Below are 21,106 nucleotides of genomic sequence, written 5' to 3' on the forward strand. Positions count from 1 at the left end.
AAAACGATGTTGAGACTTTGGAAAAAGTGCAGAGAGGAGCAACTAAGACGATTAAAGGCCTAGAGATTAAAACATAGGAAGAACGGTTGCAGGAATTGGGTATGGCCAGTCCAGAGAAAAGAAGGACTAGGGGTGATATGATAGCGGTATTCCTGTATTTGAGAGGTTGAGACCAATATAGAATAGAATAGAATAGAATAGAATAGAATAGAATAGAATAGAATAGAATAGAATAGAATAGAATAGAATAGAATAGAATAACAGAGTTGGAAGGGACCTTGGAGGTCTTCTAGTCCAACCCTCTGCTTAGGCAGGAGACCCAACACCACTTCAGACAAATGGTTATCCAACCTCTTCTTAAAAATTTCCAGTGTTGGAGCATTTACAACTTCTGCAGGCAAGTTGTTCCACTGATTAATTGTTCTCACTGTCAGGAAATTTCTCCTTAGTCCTAAGTTGCTTCTCTCCTTGATTAGTTTCCACCCATTGCTTCTTCTCCTGCCCTCAGGTGCTTTGGAGAATAGCTTGACTCCCGCTTCTTTGTGGCAGCTCCTCAGCTATTGGAACATTGCTATCATGACACCCCTAATCCAGGGGTGGGTTCTACATTTTTTTTTACTACCGGTTCTGTGGGCGTGGCTTATTTTGTGGGTGTGGCTTGGAGGTCATGTGGCTAGGTGGGCGTGGCTAGCTGGTCAGAGTCATTTCTGGAAGGTCCTCGCACTTACGACCAGTCTTCGCACTTATGACCCGACTCATTTGTTTGCTTTTAACACTGATCAGCTGTAGGACGGCCCTTTGAAGCCCCGCGGCAAGAGTTTAAACAGTTTTTTTCCCTCTAGTCATCAGCTGGGACTCAGGAGGCAGCAATAGATTGGGGGTGGGACCAAATAAAAGGTAAGAATAACGTGGGGGGGGCGGGGGGGAGAACCGGTTCGGTGACATCATATCGTCCCCGCTACCGGCTCGGCCGAACCGGACCGAACCGGGAGGAACCCACCACTTCCCTAGTCCTTCTCTTCATTAAACTAGATGATTTGTGCAATGCCCCTCCTGGCGTTGTCCCATGGCTACCACAAGGTCATTGATCAGGAGATGAAAATCTCAAGAAAACCTTCCAATTGTGCACCAGTTCTCCCTAGGGATGTGTGACCCTATTGAGAACCAGGATGATAAATTTCTGTGACCAGGCGGTCTTTGAAACCAAAGCCACATGCCATGATCAGGCAGAATGGGGTTAGGGTGAAATGAAGATCTCTTGACTTCCAAATTGCTTTCCCCAGGGAAAATCCAAAATGATATCAGCTCAATTAAGTCAATGTATTTCGGTGTTTCTGCCTTTCTGGAAATGTTTACAAATATCAGCCAATGAACGTTGGTTTATCTCATGTTTTCAAACTTCTCTCAGGGAAAATAAATTCTTTTGTGTGTTTCTGCATAATTAGAGACTTCTTTCCCTGAAGCATTTTCCATGAAGATTAAAAGGAGAGAAGGAAGAAAAGCAAAATGAAATATTCATTCTTTCATAACGTGATACGGGCAGCTACATAAATTTAATAAATAAATAACAAGTGGATGAAGTAATGCTCTTGAAAGCACATCGCTTGCTTTTTGCTGTTTGTATGTTAGCTGAGGTCTTAACTATTCCGAAAGACACAGGATCCAGGAATTTAGAAAATGAAGCGTTATTCTTGTTCAGTGGAAAACCTGTGGGCAGAAGAATATTGCAAATTAGTGTACCAAGGCTTGAAAACTAGTGGTGATTGAGAATGCAGAGTAGATGTTCAATTAAGTATTATTCCTACCATGGCATATTTAGCAATAATATACAAAGAAAAGGGTTATTATATTGGCTTAAGTTTCTGTTAACCATATTGGGAAACATTGTAGTTTGTGGACAGAACACTTCAGCCCCACCAACAAATGTTTAACTTCATCTCCATGGCTCTCTCTCTCTCTTTCTCTCCCTCTTTCCTCTTTCCCAATGTTTTTGTCCCTCCTTTTCCTCTATCTCTTGTTCTCTCTTTTTGTCTCTCTTTCATTTCTCTGTTTCTCTATCTTTTTGTCTCTCTTTCCTATCTATCTATCTATCTATCTATCTATCTATCTATCTATCTATCATCTTTTTTATCTATCTGTGTATCTATCTATCATCGTCTGTCTGTCTACCATATCTACCTAGCTACCTACCTACTGTATCTGTCTGTCTGTCTATCTATCTATCTATCTATCTATCTATCTATCTATCTATCTATCTCTATCTATCTATCTATCTATCTATCTATCTATCTATCATTCTATCTATCTATCTATCTATCATCTATCTATCTATCGTCTTGTCTGTCTGTCTGTCTGTCTGTCTGTCTGTCTACCATATCTACCTACCTACCTACCGTACCTATCATCTATCTATTTATCTATCTATCATATCATTCTATCTATTTGTCTCTCTCTTTCCATTCTCTCTTTTTCTCTCTTTCCTCTTTCTCTCTCTCTCTTTCAGCAGGTTGACCCAGATAGGAGAACTGAGCCTGATGGCAAACCTAAGACACATGTGTCAAAAGTGACATGCCATGTCATTTTTGGTGACACGCCAGGCCCCCGAATCCTTTGGAAGTCATGCAAGAGAGCCTTACTTTCATTCAGCCTCTGGACCTTCCAAAAATCATACAAGAATAGGATGTACTTTCCTGTTTTTTTTGGAGGTTGCAAGATCATGCAAAAGCATTTCCCAAAGTTTCCATGCAACCTGGAGCTGCTTCAGATAAGCATTGTGAAAAATATTTACAATTATATGTAGTCCTCGACTTACAACTGTTCATTTAGTGACTGTCTGAAGTCACAATGGCTCTGAAAAAAGTGCCTTTGACCATTCTTCACACTTACGACCTTTGAAGCATCCCCGTGATCATGTGATCACGGATTTCTGGCATGCATGCACGCACGACGATAAGCTGTCCTTGGCACGCGTGACAGTGCCGAAAATCAGTTTTGCGCATGCGCGCCAGCCAGCTGATTGTTAGATGCGCATGCATGCCAGAACTCAAAAGTTTGGCTTTTCCAGAGTGCGTTCCCTTCGCCCGTGCGGCAGTGCTGACAACCGGCCTTCACATCTGCGCCAACCAGCTGATCATCGGGCATTCATGCACCCTAGAACCCAGAAGTTCGGCTTTTCCAGACTGCGGCCCTGACGAACACGTGTGCGCAATGTTTCCACGTTACCTTTTCGGCACTTGGTGCGCTGCTCTAGCCACTTCTATTGAAAACTTGGCTGTTCTCAGAGATCCTGGGGCAAGATGGACATTGAACCACTGTGAGATGTTGTAGGTTATGTTAGAAGAATAATTTGGGATTCCAACTCGAGCCGGTGTTGCGCAAGAATAAATAAAAATGAGATCCAGGCATCTGTGAGAAAAGAAGAAATACTTATTCCTAAAAGCAAAGAGTTTGTCTTTTAAGGGCAGTTCTAGAGAGATGGGGTACAGCAGCTGATTGTTATAGGGCAGTGATGGCTAACTTTTTTGCCAAAAGCGGGGGAAGTGCGGGGGGTCGCACGCACATATGTCCTCACCCATAATTCAATGTGCCCCACCCCCCGTACATGCATGCATGACCCCCCGCGCTCCCCCTGCTTTTGACACACGATGGCACGGTAGGCCCAGTAGCCCATTTTTCGCCTTCCGCAGGCTCCAGAGCCTTTCTAGGAGCCTGGGGAGGGCAAAAACAGCCTTCCCCACCTTCCCCCCGGAGGCCCTCCGGGGCCAGAAACAGCCCATTTCCTGACTTCCGGTGGGCCCAGAAGACCCGAAAATCAGTTGGCCAGCGTGCACATGCGCGCTGGGGCTGAGCTAGGGCAACGCTCGCGTGCCCACAGATATGACTCCGCATGCCACCTGTGGCACACATGCCATCGGTTCGCCATCACGGTTATAGGAGGAACTTGTCCTGGATGTGGAACTGTCTGCGTGCTGATTCAAGGATGACACTTGAGGTGCGTGTGTGTGTGTGTGTGTGTGTGTGTGTGTGTGTGTGTGTGTGTGTGTAGGTATGCCATCTATGATGTTTATTCTGATGAAGGCTATTGCTTAACGCATTGTAAGCCGCCCTGAGTCTCCGGAGAAGGGCGGTATATAAATCAAATTAAAAAAAAAAAATTCTTGTGAACATGGACTTCTGCTGGGAGACCTCATTTAATTAACTCTACTTGTATTTACAGACCTTCTCCTTTGATATGTGGATTAGGTCTGGGTAACCTATTTGGGGGTTTGAAGAAGTTTGAGTAAAAGATTTCCCCCTGTTACGGGGAAAGTTAGTCAAGTACAAACAGCAGTTTCAGCTTGACTATCAGTTATCTAGTGGAGACTCTGATTCTCACTCCATTGTGGATTCTGTTAATGTTTAAGGGCAGGTGAAATGTATTTTGACATAAAACTTCTCACAGCTGGTAAAACGGTTTGCTTCTTTTCTTTCGTTTTCTTTTGGTTAATCTAAGCTGCGCGGAGTCCTCTGGAGTCGCACGGCTCCTTCCGTGTGTTCAGCCACTGAAATAAATATCCACTATATCAGAGGAGGTAGCACACAACAAACACAACTATGCAAAGATGCCAGACCAAAGCAACTGGTGATTAAAAAAAAAAGGAAAAGGTGACTGAAGACTTTAGTTTTGTGCTAATTGTTTGCTTTACGGTTTTGTGGGCTTTCATTTTAATAGGCAATAAAATACAAAGTGCAGGTCTCGTAGTCTGCCGGCTTTCGACATAGATCAAACTGACAACGTCTCTAGTTTTGAGCAAGATCAAACAGTAAATTCAGGGTGTCGTTTACCACCCTTCCAGCATTTACACACAAAACCGGGGAGTTTATATTGTAATGTCAATTATTGACTTTGTTTAAAAGAGAGATTATTTATTGGATAGGTGTGCCTCAGAGGACTAACATTTCAGCCACAATTCAACTCTTCAAGCATAAAGAGAAACCATTAACTTTTGTCAAAATAAATAAACATCTTTTTTTAGCCTTCCTTCCTTCCTTCTTTTTTCTCTTTCTCTTTCTTTCTCTCTCTTTCTCTTTTTTCTCCCTCCCTCACTTTCTCTCTTTTTTCTCTCTCTTTCTTTCCTTCCTTCCTCTTTTCTTTTTCCTTCTCTCTTTCTTTCTTTCTTTCTCTCTTTCTCCCTCTCTTTTTCTCTTTCTTTCCTTCCTTCCTTCCTCTTTTCTTTTTCCTTCTCTTTCTCTTTCTTTCTTTCTCTCTCTTGCTTTCTCTCTCTCTTTCTCTCCTTCCCTCTCTCTTTTTCTCTTTCTTTCCTTCCTTCCTTCCTCTTTTCTTTTTCCTTCTCTTTCTCTTTCTTTCTCTCTCTTGCTTTCTCTCTCTCTCTTTCTCTCTCACTCTTTTTTCTCTTTTTCTTTCCTCCCTTCCTCCCTCCATCCTTCCCTTCCCTTCCCTTCCCTTCCCTTCAGGGGCTGAAGTCCATAAGTCTTAAAGTTGCCAAGGTTGGACACCCCCCTACGATGAAGAAAGGAAGAAAAAATACCAGAAACTTGGTAAAGGGTAATCCTTGAATAGGGAAAGATTATAGCATAGACAGGTAATCCTCAACTTTCAGCAGTTCGTTTAGTAACAGTTCAAAGTTACTGTCAGCACTCCAACGATGACTCTGAAAGAAGTGACTTATGACCAGTTTTCACACTTATGACCGTAGTAGCATCCCCATGGTCTTCTGATCAAAATTCAGACACTTGTCTCAGGTTTTTATGATGGTTGCAATGTCCCAGGGTCAGGTCATCTTTTGCAACCTTCTGAGAAGCAGAGTCAGTAGGGAAGTCCGATTCACCTACAAGCCATGTTATTAACAACTTCACTTTAACCACTTTGGCAAGGAAGGGCAAACTCCCTTAACAAATGTTTCCCTTAGCAACAGAAATTTTGGACTCAATTGTGGTCGTAAGGCAGGGACTACCTGGACTGCAATGGATGCAAAGCAGTGAAGGCTTGCTCACTTTTAAACTAACAATATTATTCCATTTACTCAGAAGTAAAGTCCAAGTTGCTTCCAGAGAAGCATACAGAATAATGCAGCCTTTGATTTCTCATGGGATAAAATTGTCCTTTTTATTATTATTATTCATTAAATATGAAACTCAGTCAACTGAACATTCAAAAATGCATCACAAATACCATTGACTGGTGCTAATGGTTGATACGGGTTGCTGCCAGCATCCTAGGTATCAACCATGATGATGAGGATGAGGAGGAGAAGGAGGAGGAGGAGGAGGAGGAGGAGGATTCAGCCTTTGGGGCAAGCAAAGGCACCTGAGTGAAGAGAAAAGTCAGCAAGCAGCTTTGGATTTGAACCAACCCCAGAAACACTGGTTTAGCAATACAAGAGACTTCCCTAACCAACATGATTTACAAATAAGGTCTTTTGCATTTGACAAACTACAAAAGGGCCTTGCACTGAAGCTGAATGAGCTGGGTCAGGGGTCCCTGACTCCTGATCCAGAGGTGGTATTCAGCAGGTTCTGGCCAGTTCTGGAGAACCGGTAGCGGAAATTTTGAGTAGTTCGGAGAACCAGTAAATACCACCTCTGACTGGCCCCGCCCCCATCTATTCTCTGCCTCCCGAGTCCCAGCTGATCGGAGTGGAGTGGGAATGGGGATTTTGCAGTAACCTTCCCCTGGAGTGGGGACGAAATGGGGATTTTGCAGTAACCTTCCCCTGGAGTGGGGTGGAAATGGAGATTTTACAGTATCCTTCCCTTGGAGTGGGAAGGGAATGGAGATTTTACAGTAAGCTTCCCCTGGAGTGGGGAGGAAATGGGGATTTTGTAGTATCCTTCCCCTGGAGTGGGGAGGGAATGGAGATTTTACAGTATCCTTCCCCTGGAGTGGGGAGGGAATGGAGATTTTACAGTATCCTTCCCGTGGGATGGGAATGGAGATTTTACAGTATCCTTCCCCTGGAGTGGGGTGGGAATGGAGATTTTACAGTTTTGCAGTATCCTTCCCCTGGAGTGGGGTGGGAATGGAGATTTTACAGTATCCTTCCCCTGGAGTGGGGAGGGAATGGAGATTTTGCAGTAACCTTCCCCTGCCACACCCACCAAGCCACTCCCACAGAACCGGTAGTAAAAAGAATTGAAACCCAGGCAAACCAGCATGCCTATAACCAGGCCACACGAACAAGGAATCAGGCAGCATGCAAAACCACCCCCACCCCCACGGAAAAACCTCTCTCCGTGGAACCGGTCCCTGGTGCCCAAAAGGCTGGGGGTCTCTGTCTTGGGCTGCCTTTTGCAAAAATGAATAAATAAAAAACCCAGCATTTCTCTCTGGGAGCTGCCCTATGCTTGAAAAGGCCCAGGTTGGGAACAGCTGTGCCTCGTATAAATAAACTGCTGCTAATTCCAAACCTCAACTTGTTAATGCAAAAAAGAGGCCTCCCTGACCTGGTTTAATACTGTCCAGGATCTTGGAGCCAGAAGACATTCCGGCAAAGAGCTTGATGGTTCCCAGCTGGTTCTTTCATTGCTTGGGAGAAAATGCAGCCCTCTTTCACTGCATAGGTTGTCTCCATCTCCTTTCACTGACCCGTGATAAATTTCAACTGATCCGTCCAGTTACACCATTGCAAGCCTTTTAAGCTTAAAAATAAAAAAAAAAAACCTCACGGAAGTCAATGAATCAGAAAATGGATTGGATGGGATGGGATAGGATAGGATAGGATTAGGGTGGGAGAGGAGAGGAGAGTTGAACTGTTATGGAAGGAAGGAATTAAGAGACATCCCTTCGGGGCAGACAGAGTCAGTTTATTACTGCAATAAGGATCAGATAGGTATTGATACCTCAAGATCTGAGCAACATTATGATCCTGAGACCCTAGTTTTATACAGTTTCAAACAAAGGATTCTGTTAACTCAGCAGTTTTATCATTGCAGACATTCGTTACATCAAATGACATTTTTCTAATTACAAAGTTTGTTACATTATCTTTGCTAAACAGTCATAATTCTTCTTGTAAATCACTGAAGCATAGATTCAAATTATCTCTTGTTGATATTTCATGTGGTCATCCTTGGTCTTTTTAACCTTCAAACTGTATATCACCAAATGTCTCTATCTCTGACAACTGAGGGGCCCCTCTTATAGAATGTTTCTACTTCAAAGAAATTTCTCATTTATCTTTGTACTGTTTCAACTGGATATAGTTAGTTGCTTTTCTCAAACAGGCACATTTTCTTTCTTACAATACTATGAATAAAGAAGGCCCTTCAGTGATCATCTAGCTGGATCCGCATTACCTACATTAGAAAGGGATCTTTGAAGTCTTCTAGTCCAGGGCTCTCCAATCTTGGCACTTGTGGACTTGTGGACTTCAACTCCCAGAATTCCTCAGCCAGCAAAGCAAAGCTGGCTGAGGAATTCTGGGAGTTGAAGTCCATAAGTCTTAAAGTTGCCAAGGCTAGAGATCCCTGTTCTAGTCCAACTCTCCTGCTCAGACAGGAAACCCTATACTATTTCCGACAAAATGTCCTATCTCTTCTTAAAAACTTCTTGGGGGGGGGGGGTTGGACTAGATCAGTGGTCCCCAACCCCCGGTCCGCGGACCGGTGCCGGGCCGTGGAGTACCTGGCACCGGGCCGCGCAGCGGCCGGGGGACATGAACGCTGCAGCGCAAAGGCTCCTGGGCCGTGCGCAAAAGCTCCTGGGCCGTGCGCAAAGGCTCCTGGGCCATGCGCAAAAGCTCCTGGGCCGTGCGCAAAGGCTCCAGGGAAGAGAGCCCCGCGCAGGTACGCACGTGTGGCCCAAAGCCCCCACCCCTGCGCGCGCTCAGCGGGCCACGGTAAAATTATCAAAGGCTGATTGGTCCGCGGCGATAAAAAGGTTGGGGACCACTGGACTAGATGACCTACAACAGTGATGGCTAACCTTTTCTGTATCGAGTGCCCAAAGCTCGTTCGGGCGCGTTTAAATGCGCATGTGCGCCCGAACCCCCAAAATGCCCTCTTGCATGCACCCTGCCTCCTGCGCATGCGCATGCCCCCACAGCCCCCCACCCACCACACATTTACATTTGCCCCCCATATGTGCCCCAAGCATGCATGCACAGCCCTTCGTGCACGCCCCTGCACATGTGCATGCGGATCCCGCACACGCCCCACCCTACATCCACGGTAGAGACCCGAAGACCAGCTGGCCAGTGGGAGATGTGCGCGTGCATGCATGGCAAAGCTGAACTGGGGCGACGGCTCGTGTGCCATCAGAGAGGACGCTGCACGCCACTTCTGGCACGCGTGCCATAGGTTTGCCATCACAGGCCTACAAGGTTCCTTCCAATTTTGTTAATCTGTTAAATACATCTTCAGTAGTTATAGTAAAACAGTTCAGCTAAAGGTTAGAAGATTGTTCTGAGCTTCCTGAGCTTTACTGAGTCAGTAAAACACACGAGTAGTCCCAAAAACCTCTTTTATTGCAACAGCTGTGAATTCTGTTCATTCACAGATGAGTCCCAAATAGTTGTAAAGAGTCCTTCAGGATAAGGCTGATAATCACCTACCTTTATCTCCCTTGACACGCTGCCAAAGACCTAATTGGCAAAGCCACACGGAGTCCAGAATCAAACAGAGCTTCAGACTTTAAACTGCACAGAATTAACAACGTTGCTTCCTGCAAAGGCCCACGTGCCTTTGCTCCTCTTTTTAAGTCTTATGGGAGGGGCCAATCATCTCCAAGCCCTTCTCCTGAGTCGTCCCTTTTGTTTTAACTGTTCTTGCCTTCTGGCAGCTCTGCACACGCACACACTGGGAACAGGCTCCCCCTGTTCCTCTGCCTTGCTGATGTCCAACTGTGGAGGCTCCGGAGGCAGCATATACCTCCCAGATGGCCCTGGCCCCATCTCTGCCTCCGACGCAGAGCCCTCGTCCGAGCCTTCCCCAGACTCCAGGACTGGCTCATGTTCCTCCCCAACCTCCTCACTGTCCGACTCTGCTGCCAGCTCTGCAGGCTGCTGGCGGATCACAACAAAGATAGCCTAAGATTTTTACCGTATCGCTAACATTCCTCCTTACTAAAACATTCCTAAGCAACCTGGTACCAGGGTCTCATCCATCACTTTAATAGTCAGGCCTTCCTGAGCAAGAGGCAGATGTCCTTGTTCAAGTTCACCGTTATGTTCTGTTTAACAAAACAGTTCAACTCCAAATACTGTATAGCCTTTTGCTCTGGGACTTTAGAATTCAAATAGGCAAGCACCTGCCACATAACACCCCGCAATTTAATACAGGTAATCCTCAATTTACGGCCATATTTGAATCCAAAAATTGTGTTGCTAAGTGAGACTTTTGTTAAGTGAATTTTGCCTCATTTTACGACCTTTTATTACCACAGTTGTTAAGTGAATCACGGCAGTTAAGTTAGGGACCATGATAGTTAAGTGAATCTGGCTTCCCCCACTGACTTTGCATGTCAGAAGGTCGCAAACATGGCACTGAAACTGTCAGGGTATGAAAGAGTTAACAGCTGTAAGCTGAGTTGTAAGCCGGAAGATGATGCAACAGAATGAGGCAGCAGAATGGGCCAGAAGCTGCCTATATAAAGGAAGCCATTAGAGGGCGTTCTTCTACTCAAACCTTCTTCCTCAAGCCTCCTCCTCGTGCATTATACTTCTTGTTCTCTCGGGATGCATTATTGCTCATCTGTGTATCTGTAGCTGTACAGGTATTTAATCACCTATAAGTTTGTATAGTTCACTGTATGTAACACCACTGTTATATCTAAAAAGCTCTGTGTGCTGTGTACTGTGTTATAGTTCCTGGGTTTATCGCATAATACTAGTTACGCTGCCTAAACTCTTGACAGAAACCGTCATAAATATGAGTCCCTTACCAAGCGCCTGGATTTTGTTCACGTGACCATGGGAAGTGAGTAACCTTGAACAGGGAAAGATCATGGCATATTTTATTTTATTATTTTTATTATTGCGATTTATACGCCGCCTTTCTCCCTAGGGACTCAAGGCGGCTTACAAAATGACAAATTCCAATACAAATCACAATGAAGTAAAATTAAAATCAACAACCCTATTAAAAAACAGTTTAAAATTATAACAGTGTACCCCCAAATGGGTAATCCTCCACTTACAACAGTTCGTTTAGTGACCAAAGTTACAACGGCACTGAAGAAAAGTGACTTACGACCATTTCCTTGCATTTTTCCTGCAAGCTTCGGAGTTTGCCTTTCGTTTAAAGTTTGCTCGTACAAACCTTTAGATCGGCTTCAAATAGATCCATGCTGTTGGGAAAGTCACTGCTGGATCCCTTTTGTGTCGATCCCTGGATTTAAACCTCTTTCTCTCTCCCTCTCTCCCTCCCCCTCTCTCCCTCCCTCCCTCTCTCTCTCTCTCTCTCTCTCTCTCTCCTCCCTCTCTCTCTCCCTCCCTCCCTCTCTCTCTCTCCCTCCCTCCCTCCCTCTCTCTCTATCTCCCTCCCTCCCTCTCTCTCTCTCTCCCTCCCTCCCTCTCTCTCCCTCCCTCCCTCCCTCTCTCCCTCTCTCTCTCCCTCCCTCTCTCTCTCTCTCTCTGCATCCATGCCCTCACGCCCACACGATGCTGTTGTTAGCTTACTAGAACGATAGATCTGTGTGCTTTTTATCCTAATATTTGGACAGGGCTGGTTTTGATCCTGCAAAGAGGCCAAAAGAGTTAATTCATCCCCCCCTCCCCTTCTCCTTCTGAATTAAAGCCTTCCTTCCCCGCTTCTTTAAAATTGGGGGAAAAAATGTTATTGCTTAATTGCAATCTTCCTGTGTCACCTGTCCTTTGGCCCTTGGGGGACGTCCATATCTCAAGCTCCCAACTTTGTAATCTGAACTGTGCAGGCCTGATTTCCTCTGCTTTCCTGATCGGGCTCATTTGCATCCAGCCTGGGAGGGTGGGATCTCACGGACACAAGCAACAGAAGTTGTTCCCACTGTCACTCACTCCGGCTTCCAATGTGCCACTCTGTTTGATGTGCAGCTGGGAAAGAATTTATTGCTGGGTGTAAACTTGGACTCCCGGAGTGGAGAAGGCGACGTAAAGAACTTAAAAAAGCAGAAACCCAACGTCAAGGGTGTGAGATCCTTATTCAACAACCCCTGTAAGTAGAGGTGAAATTCCCAGACTGTCTGTTTTACAGGTGGGGGAAGAATTTAAAACTATAACCCAAGGCACTTTCCCCCCCCCCCTTCTTCTTCTTCTCCTCTTCCTCCTCCTCCTCCTCCGCTTTCTTCCACGAATGGGGGAAAACTCATTTCTTGGTGTGAAATACGTCTTAGATAAATATGTTATGTTTTTCCCCCCACTGTAATAGTTCCTTATTATATAAGGCAATGAATGTATCTTTATGGATGATGGGAAATCTTAAAGTTTCATGGGTGTTCGTTGGCTAAATACACCCATTTTTCTTTCCCTTTTATTATCGATAGATGGATAATTTTTCTATCAAACTCCCATAGAGAGGGGCTCCTCAGGGTGCCGTCGGCCAAACAATGCCTACTGGAGACACCCAGGGGGAGAGCCTTCTCTGTGGGGGCACCAGCCCTTTGCAATGAGCTGCCCCTAGAGCTTCGTCTTAGCCCCGACCTGCGTACTTTTCGCCGTGCCCTAAAGACCTTCCTGTTTCAGCAAGCCGGACTGGCCTAATAGGAATTTCAAGTGGGTGTATGTGTGTTTTAATTGAGGGCCAAATTGTATATATTTGTTTTAATTGGTTTTAAATTTTAATTGGTGTTTTAATGTGGCTGTACACCGCCCTGAGTCCCCTGGGAGAAGGGCAGTATAGAAATCCAATAAACTCTTAAACTCTAAACTCAATCTCGGGACTCGCATTTGGGCTCATTGGGAAACACGGCATAAATAAGTGAACTTTCATACGGAGATGATTTTCGGTGCAGAAAGATTGCAAACATTATCAAGGAACATTTGTCAATTGCTTTTTGTCTCAGAGGGTTGTGGAAGAATTTGAAAATACTGGAGAGGTAGTCCTTGACTTACGACCACAATTGAGCCCCACATTTCTGTTGCTAAGTGAGACATTTGTTAAGCGACATAATAGAAAATACTTGTAGCTCGGGTTTTAGATTTTGGCAGTGGTTTGCTCTCCAAGCTTGCTTCAATTTATTTCCGAACGTTTCGTTACCAGACTAGGTAACGTCATCAACAGAATGTACATATCCTATTCTCCTTAGCTTATAAATGTCTTGGGTGCCAGTTTGGTCAGTTGGTCGCATGATTGGTTGTTCGTTTGGAGCTGTATTCGTTAAGGGAGTTTTGCCCCATTTTGCGATTTTCCTTGCCACGGTGGTTCCGTGGATCCCTGCAGTTGTTAAATTAGTAACACAATTGTCCAGTGAATCTGGCTTCCACATTGACTTTGCATGTCAGAAGGTCACAAAAGAGGATCTCAGAGACACGTACCACCGACCATCATAAATATGAACCGGTTGTCAAGCATCTGCATGTATGTCACACGACCATGGGGTTGTAAGTGTGAAAAAGGGCCATTGGTCACTTTTTTTTTTAAGGTTTCATTTTATTTATTTATTTCTCACAGCCATTGCGTCAAAGTTTCCTTCAAGTGACCATTAATGATCATTTATACTGTATTTGTTCGTTTACGGGGTTTTAAGCAGAAATAATGAAGCGCCTTCCTTTTTCTTTTTGTAAAAAAGTTTTTTGTTTTTTATTCTTCTACAAACATATCGTTGTGTGAACAGTGTGGCACCAGAGTTACGTTTTAGTCCAAATAAATCAATGCTCTTCATATTTAACCCAATTAACAATCTTATAGACTTTTAGCAGTAATACACATATTTGGTTGAATTATAATCTTTCCTTAATTGTTCAACATTTCAGTATGTTATTTTTTTATGCCAGTCTCCATATTCTTGCTGTTGCAAATTTGAACCTTCACTAAGTGAAGTGTTGTAAGTCGAGGCTACCTGTAAAATCTCTTGTGGATGTGCGTACATACACCCTTCATCCACTCGCCAGCTCTGAATAACGCAAAAAGGAAGTTGTATGCTTTCATGCTGGGGTTTTTATTTTCTGTTCTTTCGGCAAATATGCTGCACGATAGCTGATTAACTCACAGGCCCAGGCCACAGCCGAATTCCCCTTTGTTTCCTGCACCCCGCTCCTTCACATCTGCCTTCATATCCATGCCCCCGTTTTGTGCCAAAAGGGGTTGGCACCTGCGGCTCCAACAGGCTTGGCCAGTGGCATCTCCCTATCCTTTTCAATTGCCAAACAGATACCCATCCTTGGCAATAGACCTTGTGCCAGGATTGTGCCTCTTCTCAGTGAGGCTTAAACGTAAGACTTTCCACCAGCCAATAAACACACACACACACACACACACACACACACACACACACAGAGGTCCATCATTCACCAGAAAAGGGTTTTAAATGCTATTTTGACGCAGGCAACGCTTTGGAGGACCGAGAACTTGAGAAGGCGAGGAGCTTAAAGACGGAACAAAAGGGAGAAGATCAAGGCAGCAGAGAAAAATAGACCGTCCCGGAACTCTTTTTTTTTTAAAAAAAAAAATAGACAACCACATTGACAAAGGACTGGGGGAGAACAGTATATTTAATACCGGTATTGTGCAGAAGAATATTCCTGTATCTTGTGGGGTGTTTTTTCTTTTCCCCCCTTCCCAGTCCTATTCAATTTGATGAAAGAGAATATGCTTCCAAAAGAGAAATTCTTAAGGCTGCAGTGTTAAGTTCTTTACTTCGGAATGAGGTGTGGGACAAGGGTGCGGGAAAATTATTCTTTGCATTGTACGATTCCCTCTCCTGCACTAAGGGAAGCTCTATAACAGAGTTGGAACAGGTGGCTCAGTGGCTAAGACACTGATCTTGTCAATCGAAAGGTTGGCATTTCAGCGGTTCGAATCCCTAGTGAAGTGTTAACCGGGTGAGCTCCCGTTATTTGTCCCAGCTTCTGCCAACCTAGCAGTTCGAAAGCATGTAAAAAATGCAAGTAGAAAAATAGGGACCACCTTTGGTGGGAAGGTAACAGTGTTCCATGTGCCTTCGGTGTTTAGTCATGTGGCCACATGACCATGGAGATGTCTTCGGACAATGCGGGCTCTTCGACTTTGAAACGCCAATGGGCACCGGCCCCTAGAGTTGGGAACGACTAGCACATATGTGCGAGGGGAACCTTTACTTTTACCTTTAAGGGGCCCTAGAGGCCTTCTTGCCCAACCCCTACTCAAGCAGAAGACACAATACCTTTCTGGACAAACAGCTGTCCAGTCTCTTTTTAACTTCTGGAGGCAAGCTGTTCCACTGATTAATTGTTCTCACCATTAGGAAATTTCTCCTTAGTTCCAGGTTGCTTATCTCCTTGTTTATTTTCCATCCATTGTTTCTTATCTTGCCTGCTTTAATAAATAGGATTCTATAGTCTTCTTTACTTTTACTTCACCCCATAAAAGGCCACAGGAAGGAACTTTTTCAGGTAGGCAGCCAAAGAAATGACGACATCAGCAATACTGCTTTCAGCAATAAAGAAAGCTTTAAAAAAAAAAAAAAGCCACTGGGAGAAATTTGGAAGAACATTCCTGGCATCCTGGAGAAGATAGGGAAGCAAAGGTCTCCTTAGCAGAAGGAGTAATTCTGGAAAAAATTGCAAGCTTGCTTTGATGCCAGATGATTTCAAGCTGTCTGCTATGTCCAAGAGATAGAGGCAGGCAAGGGGCATCTTGGCTTGTGTCTTCAAAACCAAGGCTGTGTACTGTCAGTTGGGACTGAGGTCCTTCCCAATTGTTACACAAGCCAGGTACACCACAATAGGAGCATCCTGGGTCAGGCTGGGCCCTACCATTAGGTATGTAGGGACCCCTCAGCAGCAGATGCCAAGAAAACTGAAAAGGTAGCAGCAAAATAATGGAAAACAGTCATCTGTTTTCTACCTAGTCTTCTCTGGGCTTCCTTGTTCCCATCGGGTGCATTTCAACATATTCTCTTACTGCCAACTGTTGAAATTAGATGCTGCTTAGCTTCTGTATGTGGGACAGGAGAAGTGTCTGCTTGACCCTTCGGTAGTAATAACAGATTAACAGAGTTGGAAGAGACCTTGCAGGTCATTGAGTCCAACCCCCTGCCCAAGCAGAGACCCTACATCTGCCTCTATTTAGGATCGAACTCACAACCTCCTGATTGTGAGGCAAGAGCTCTACCTCTAGACCATCTGGTCTTGGTAACATGTCTTCAGCTGGCTTTAATAAAGCCATTGCAGCCATTCAGAAGGACCAAAGTCCTTTCTTTGAGCAACATGGTCTGGATCGGAACCTCAGATCTGTGGGACTACCAAGGAGAATATTTAGGAGTAGTTCAGGATTGAAATGAGAGGTCCTCTCAAAGAACCACCAACACGGATAGGGCAATCCACTAAATCCACTATAAATTGAGAGCAGACCCTACTTCCTACTAGCACTGATAATGTTACCTAGTTTGGTAATGAAACATCTGCAAGAAAACAACCAAGCTTAGAGAGCACACACCCCAAAAGACCACCAAATCCTTATCCCAGAAGATTCAACTTGGTCAACTTTAAGTTGGGTGGGCTTCAACTCCCAGAATTCCCCAGCCAGCACGGGCTAGAGAATTCTGGGAGCTGAAGTCCCCCACCCATCTTAAAAGTTGCCAAGGTTGAGAAACACTACTCTGGATCCTAACAGTTCTCTCCGGCTTTTCTCAGGGGATCTCCTGTTGCTTGATCCCACCAAGAACAAATCTTAGAGATAGGCTGGAGAGAGGGAGGGAGGGAGGAAAGGAAGGAAGGAAGGAAGGAAGGAGAGAGGGGGGAGGGGGAGGGAGGGAGTGAGAAACTGGCCCAAAGTCATCTCACAAAGTTTCATAGCTAAAGGTGGATTTGAACCTGGGTAATCCTAGTCCAACACCATACTCACTCCATCCCATATTCTTTCTGGATCCCAGAATGCTCCGCATGGGTGATTCCCTTGATCTCGGCACAGTTTCATTCAATCTGCATCATTATTGGTGACAATTATGGGAATCTAAGCCATTCGGGTTCATTTTTTTGACTGAAGTGGCATAAATACACTTGTAATAAGTACTAGTGGAACTACTGCACATTAAGAACTTCATTGACAGAAGCATTGTGCAATCTTTAGCTCCATTTGCAATCTCAGTCAGCCTTGCTTATAGAATTTGAAACAAACTTCATAAAGACTAAGCGCACAGAGCTCATATAAAATACGTATATAAATGCTTTACTTCTTTCTTTCCTTGCTTCTCAGTATCCCATTTTTGTTTTGTATGATTGTATATTGTGCTCCCTTCTATTTTTCCCACAACAACCATCCCGGGAGGAGGAGGGATAGGCTGAAAGAATGACCAGCTCAAAATAATTCAGGTGGCTTCAAGCAGAAAGGTGAAATAGAACTATTATTATTATTAGTAGCAGCATCAGGAATACAACTGTCAAGCAGGCCGGGGAAATCAGGAGATTCAAATGAGTTTAAAGATTTATTGCCATCTTAAGCTCTGTATGAGAATCGGGCCAACTAACAGTCAAGGGAAAAGAGCGGGAGATAAGAAAGGCATTCATGACAGGCAGGGACTCGTGACTTATGACTTGTTTGACCTCTCCCTCAAACTCAGCCTGGTCCTCTCCTACAACAACACAATTAGCAGAAGATCTTGAATTTAGAGGAAACACCCCCACCCCAAAAAAAGGAAATTTAGAGGGGGGGGAGGCATGTTGGTTTCCATTACTGCTAATTCTCGACTTACAACAGTTCATTTAGTGACTATTCAAAGCACTGAAAAAAGTGACTTATGACCGTTTTTTCACAGTCACAACCTTTGCAGCATCCCCATGGTCATGGGATCAAAATTCAGATGCTTGGCAACTGGTTCGCATTTATGACCACTGCTGTGTCCCAAAGTCCTGTGATCCCCTTTTGCGGCCTTCTGACAAGCAGAAGTCAATAGGGAAGCCAGATTCACTTAACAACCGGGTTACTAACTTATCAACTGCAGTGATTCACTTAACAACTGAGGCGAGAAAGGTCGTAAAATGGGGCAAAACTCACTTAACAAATGCCTCACTTAACAACTGAAATGTTGGGCTCAGTTGTGGTCGTAAGTGTACTATATTCTCAGCAAATCTAAGATAGCCTTCCCACATGAAATACAAGATTATTTAGGGAGAGAGGGAGAAAATTTTAAAAAATCCAAACTAATCTTTCCTTCAGGGCTGGATGGGAGATATATAACTACAGACAGGGGTGAAATGCTCCCGGTTCGCACCGGATTGCCCGATCCGGTAGCGATGGTGGCGAGTGGTTCGCAGAACCGGTAGCAAAAATCCCTGCCCCCCCCCCCCATGCCCAGCTGAGTTGCGCAATCATCAGAGGCCTTTTTTTTTTTAATTTTTAAAAGCATTTTTTTCTACAAACACTTCGGTTGAAAAAATGCTTTTAAAGGTAAAAAAAAAAAAGCCTTTGATGATCACACGGCTCAGCTGGGATCATCAAAGGCTTTTAAAAGCATTTTTTGTACAACCTCTGAACAGGTTGTAGAAAAAATACTTTTAAAAACCTCTGACAATCCCAGCTGAGTTGCCTGATCGGCAGAGGCTTTTAAAAGGAAAAAAAACTCAGCTGGGATTGTCAGAGCCTTTTGAAAGCATTTTTTTTTTTTTACAAAAAATGGTTTTAAAAGTAAAAAACAAAAATTGGTCACGCCCAACCAGTCACATTACCCCCCCACAGTAGTAACAAATTTTAGATTTCACCACTGACTACAGATATATATGCATGATCACAATCTTGGAATCGAACTGATTTCTCTGCTCTCTCTCCTGCAGATCCATGAAGATCTGAAGATCTCAAGCATGGGCCTATTTCTCTGCTGCTGAAGGAGGGCAGTTTCGCTGGGACAGAACAAGGGAAAAACAAGGGGAAGAATTGGAGACCTCCAGTGACAGGAAGAGAAAACTAAAATCCATCATCGGTCTACCCAGGGTTTAGAAAACCAGCCAAGTGAAAACAGTTGCCAAGGTAAATGAATCTCTTCGAGCATTTCACAATGCAAAGTTGGCTCCGGGTTTGGTAACTGTGTGTCTTTCCCGGAATTTCACCTTGAGAAGAGGTGGAGCATAAAAGGAGCTCTTCTACCCACAGGTGGAGTTTGCAAAATGCAAGACTTTTGTGGCACCCAACGGAGATCCAAGGCAAGGCCTGGGCCCTCTTGTTTGGCCTCTGGGAAAGAAACCAATCTGTGTAGAAAAGAGTGGGGCTCGGTCTCTGCTTATATGCAAGTGGCTTGCTCTGTCAATGTTGGTGGTTTAGTGGTTCCTTTTTTTTTCTTTTCTTTTTTGAAAAAGTTTTTTTTTTAAATTTTATTTCTCATAAACATGTCTTCAATGTACAGTCTCTTATATCTCGTTAATCATACACATTCTCTTTTGACTTTCATATTAGTTCGTTAACCAATTTAAGTATCTTCGGGGTTGCTCTTCTACAGTGGTGAAATCCAAACTTTTTTACTACCGGTTCTGTGGCCATGGCTTGGTGGGCGTGGTGTGGCTTGGTGGCAGGGGAAGGATACTTCAAAATCTCCATTCCCACCCCAGTCCTGGGGGAAGAATATTACAAAATCTCCATCCCCACCCCACTCTGGGGCCAGCCAGAGGTGATATTTGCCGGTTCTCTGAACTATTCAAAATTTCCGCTACCAATTCTCCAGAACCTGTCAGAAGCTGCTGGATTTCACCCCTGCTCTTCTACCATTCCATCTCCCTTACAGCAATCCTTCTTCTCGACTCTTTCCCTTCCCGCCCTTCTTCTATCCTCTTCTATTTTCTTCTTTTCTCCTCTCCTTCCCCTTCCTTTCCCCCACACCTCCCTTTTTCCTCTCTTCTAACCTTCTCTCCTACTCTTATTTCCCCTCCCTTTCTTCCTCTCCTTTTCCCTTTCTTCTGTTCCTCTCTCTCCTTCCTCTCTTCTCCCCTCCTATCTATCCCTCTACTCCTCCTGGTTTAGTGGTTCCTTGATTAGGCTGTTTACTGAGCCACCAATCCCAGAAACCAATCCCAGAAAGAGAACTTTCTTTAAGCACACCGGAACAAATGCAGCTGAGAGAAGAGAATATTTATAACTCTGGGTTAAACTGTGGGGGTCCTTGATGCCCTCTGAGCTTGTTTAAGTGTTTTTTCCGGTGAGACCGGTCTCTCAGGGCAACCTGATCTACCCAAATATGGGACAGAGCATCCAGCTGCCACGTTTGTGGGGTCCTTGGTGCTCTTTGAGCTTGTTTGTTTTTTTGGCAGACGTTTCATTACCCAACTAGGTTACATGATCAGTGCTAGACGGGAGTGGGGTTTGCTTTCTGTTTATATATTGACTTTCCCTGTCAGTGTTGGTAGAAATTTTCTTGGTGGCTCAGTAAACAACCTAATCAAGGAACCACAAAACTACCAACCAACAGTGACAGAGCAAGCCACTTGCATAAAAGCAGAGACCAAGCCCTACACCCTTCTACACTGATGATGTTACCTAATTGGGTAATGAAACGTCTGCAAGAAAACAGCCAAGCTCAGGGAGCACCAAGGACCCCACAAACACAAGCAGAAAGAAGGAATAGAATTACTATTAGCAGCAGGAGGAGGAGGAACATTGCGGAGTCTTCTGTCCTGTTGACTATGCCAATCAAATAGTCCCTTGTTCCATGATACCCTATTCTGATACCACCCAATTTTTTGTAGTTGTCTCCTTTTCGGTCAATCTGCCAACCTCTTCCAAGTTCATTGGATTGTTTTATGCCTCTTCCCTCCAGGTTTCCCCATTTTTACTGGGAATTAATTTTTGTTTCCAGCTGGCCTCTTCTAGGTGTGTTGGGAGTGTTTAATTCCATGGCTTCCAGCAAATTTGGGCTGATGCCAGCTTGTAGGAGGTGAGCTTATACCTGGGCTGTCTGGAATTGGCTGCCTGAGTTGAGTCTAACATTTTTATCTGACACTTCTGAAAGCCATCAGGGACTAAGTTACTTTTGTTGTTGGTGGTTGTTTTTTTTTTTTTTTTAATGGGCTGG

At 44.4% G+C, this 21,106-nt stretch overlaps 1 protein-coding gene and 1 long non-coding RNA gene across 8 annotated transcripts in view; one reads left to right on the top strand and one right to left on the bottom strand.

The window, feature by feature from the left end:
• The window catches only part of ST3GAL1 (ST3 beta-galactoside alpha-2,3-sialyltransferase 1), a 122,983-nt gene that overhangs the window by 47,952 nt on the left and 53,925 nt on the right, over nt 1-21,106 (top strand). For 2 of the 5 annotated variants that reach the window (XM_070940315.1, XM_070940319.1), the window contains exons 1-2: nt 11,882-12,129; nt 18,882-19,074. The gene's annotated coding sequence lies outside the window, so the exon portion shown is untranslated. Of the gene's footprint in view, nt 1-10,632; nt 10,712-11,879; nt 12,130-18,881; nt 19,075-21,106 lie in introns of those variants that run through there. The other 3 variants (XM_070940318.1, XM_070940320.1, XM_070940317.1) reach the window with 3 other exon arrangements.
• On the bottom strand, nt 1,545-11,346 carry LOC139314621 (uncharacterized). Of its 3 annotated transcripts, XR_011600198.1 has the most exons (4): nt 11,257-11,341; nt 4,440-4,541; nt 3,223-3,405; nt 1,545-1,707 (listed from the first exon to the last, which is right to left on the bottom strand). It is a non-coding gene; the product is annotated as an uncharacterized lncRNA (long non-coding RNA). The 3 variants fall into 3 exon arrangements; XR_011600199.1 differs by lacking the exon at nt 4,440-4,541 and having other exon boundaries at nt 11,257-11,346; XR_011600200.1 differs by lacking the exons at nt 4,440-4,541; nt 11,257-11,341 and adding an exon at nt 10,880-10,926.

Source organism: Pituophis catenifer, unplaced genomic scaffold (assembly GCF_029215685.1).
Source record: "Pituophis catenifer annectens isolate HBS135680 unplaced genomic scaffold, rPitCat1.0.hap2 SCAF_3, whole genome shotgun sequence".
In the NCBI taxonomy this organism is placed as follows: Eukaryota; Metazoa; Chordata; class Lepidosauria; order Squamata; family Colubridae; genus Pituophis; species Pituophis catenifer.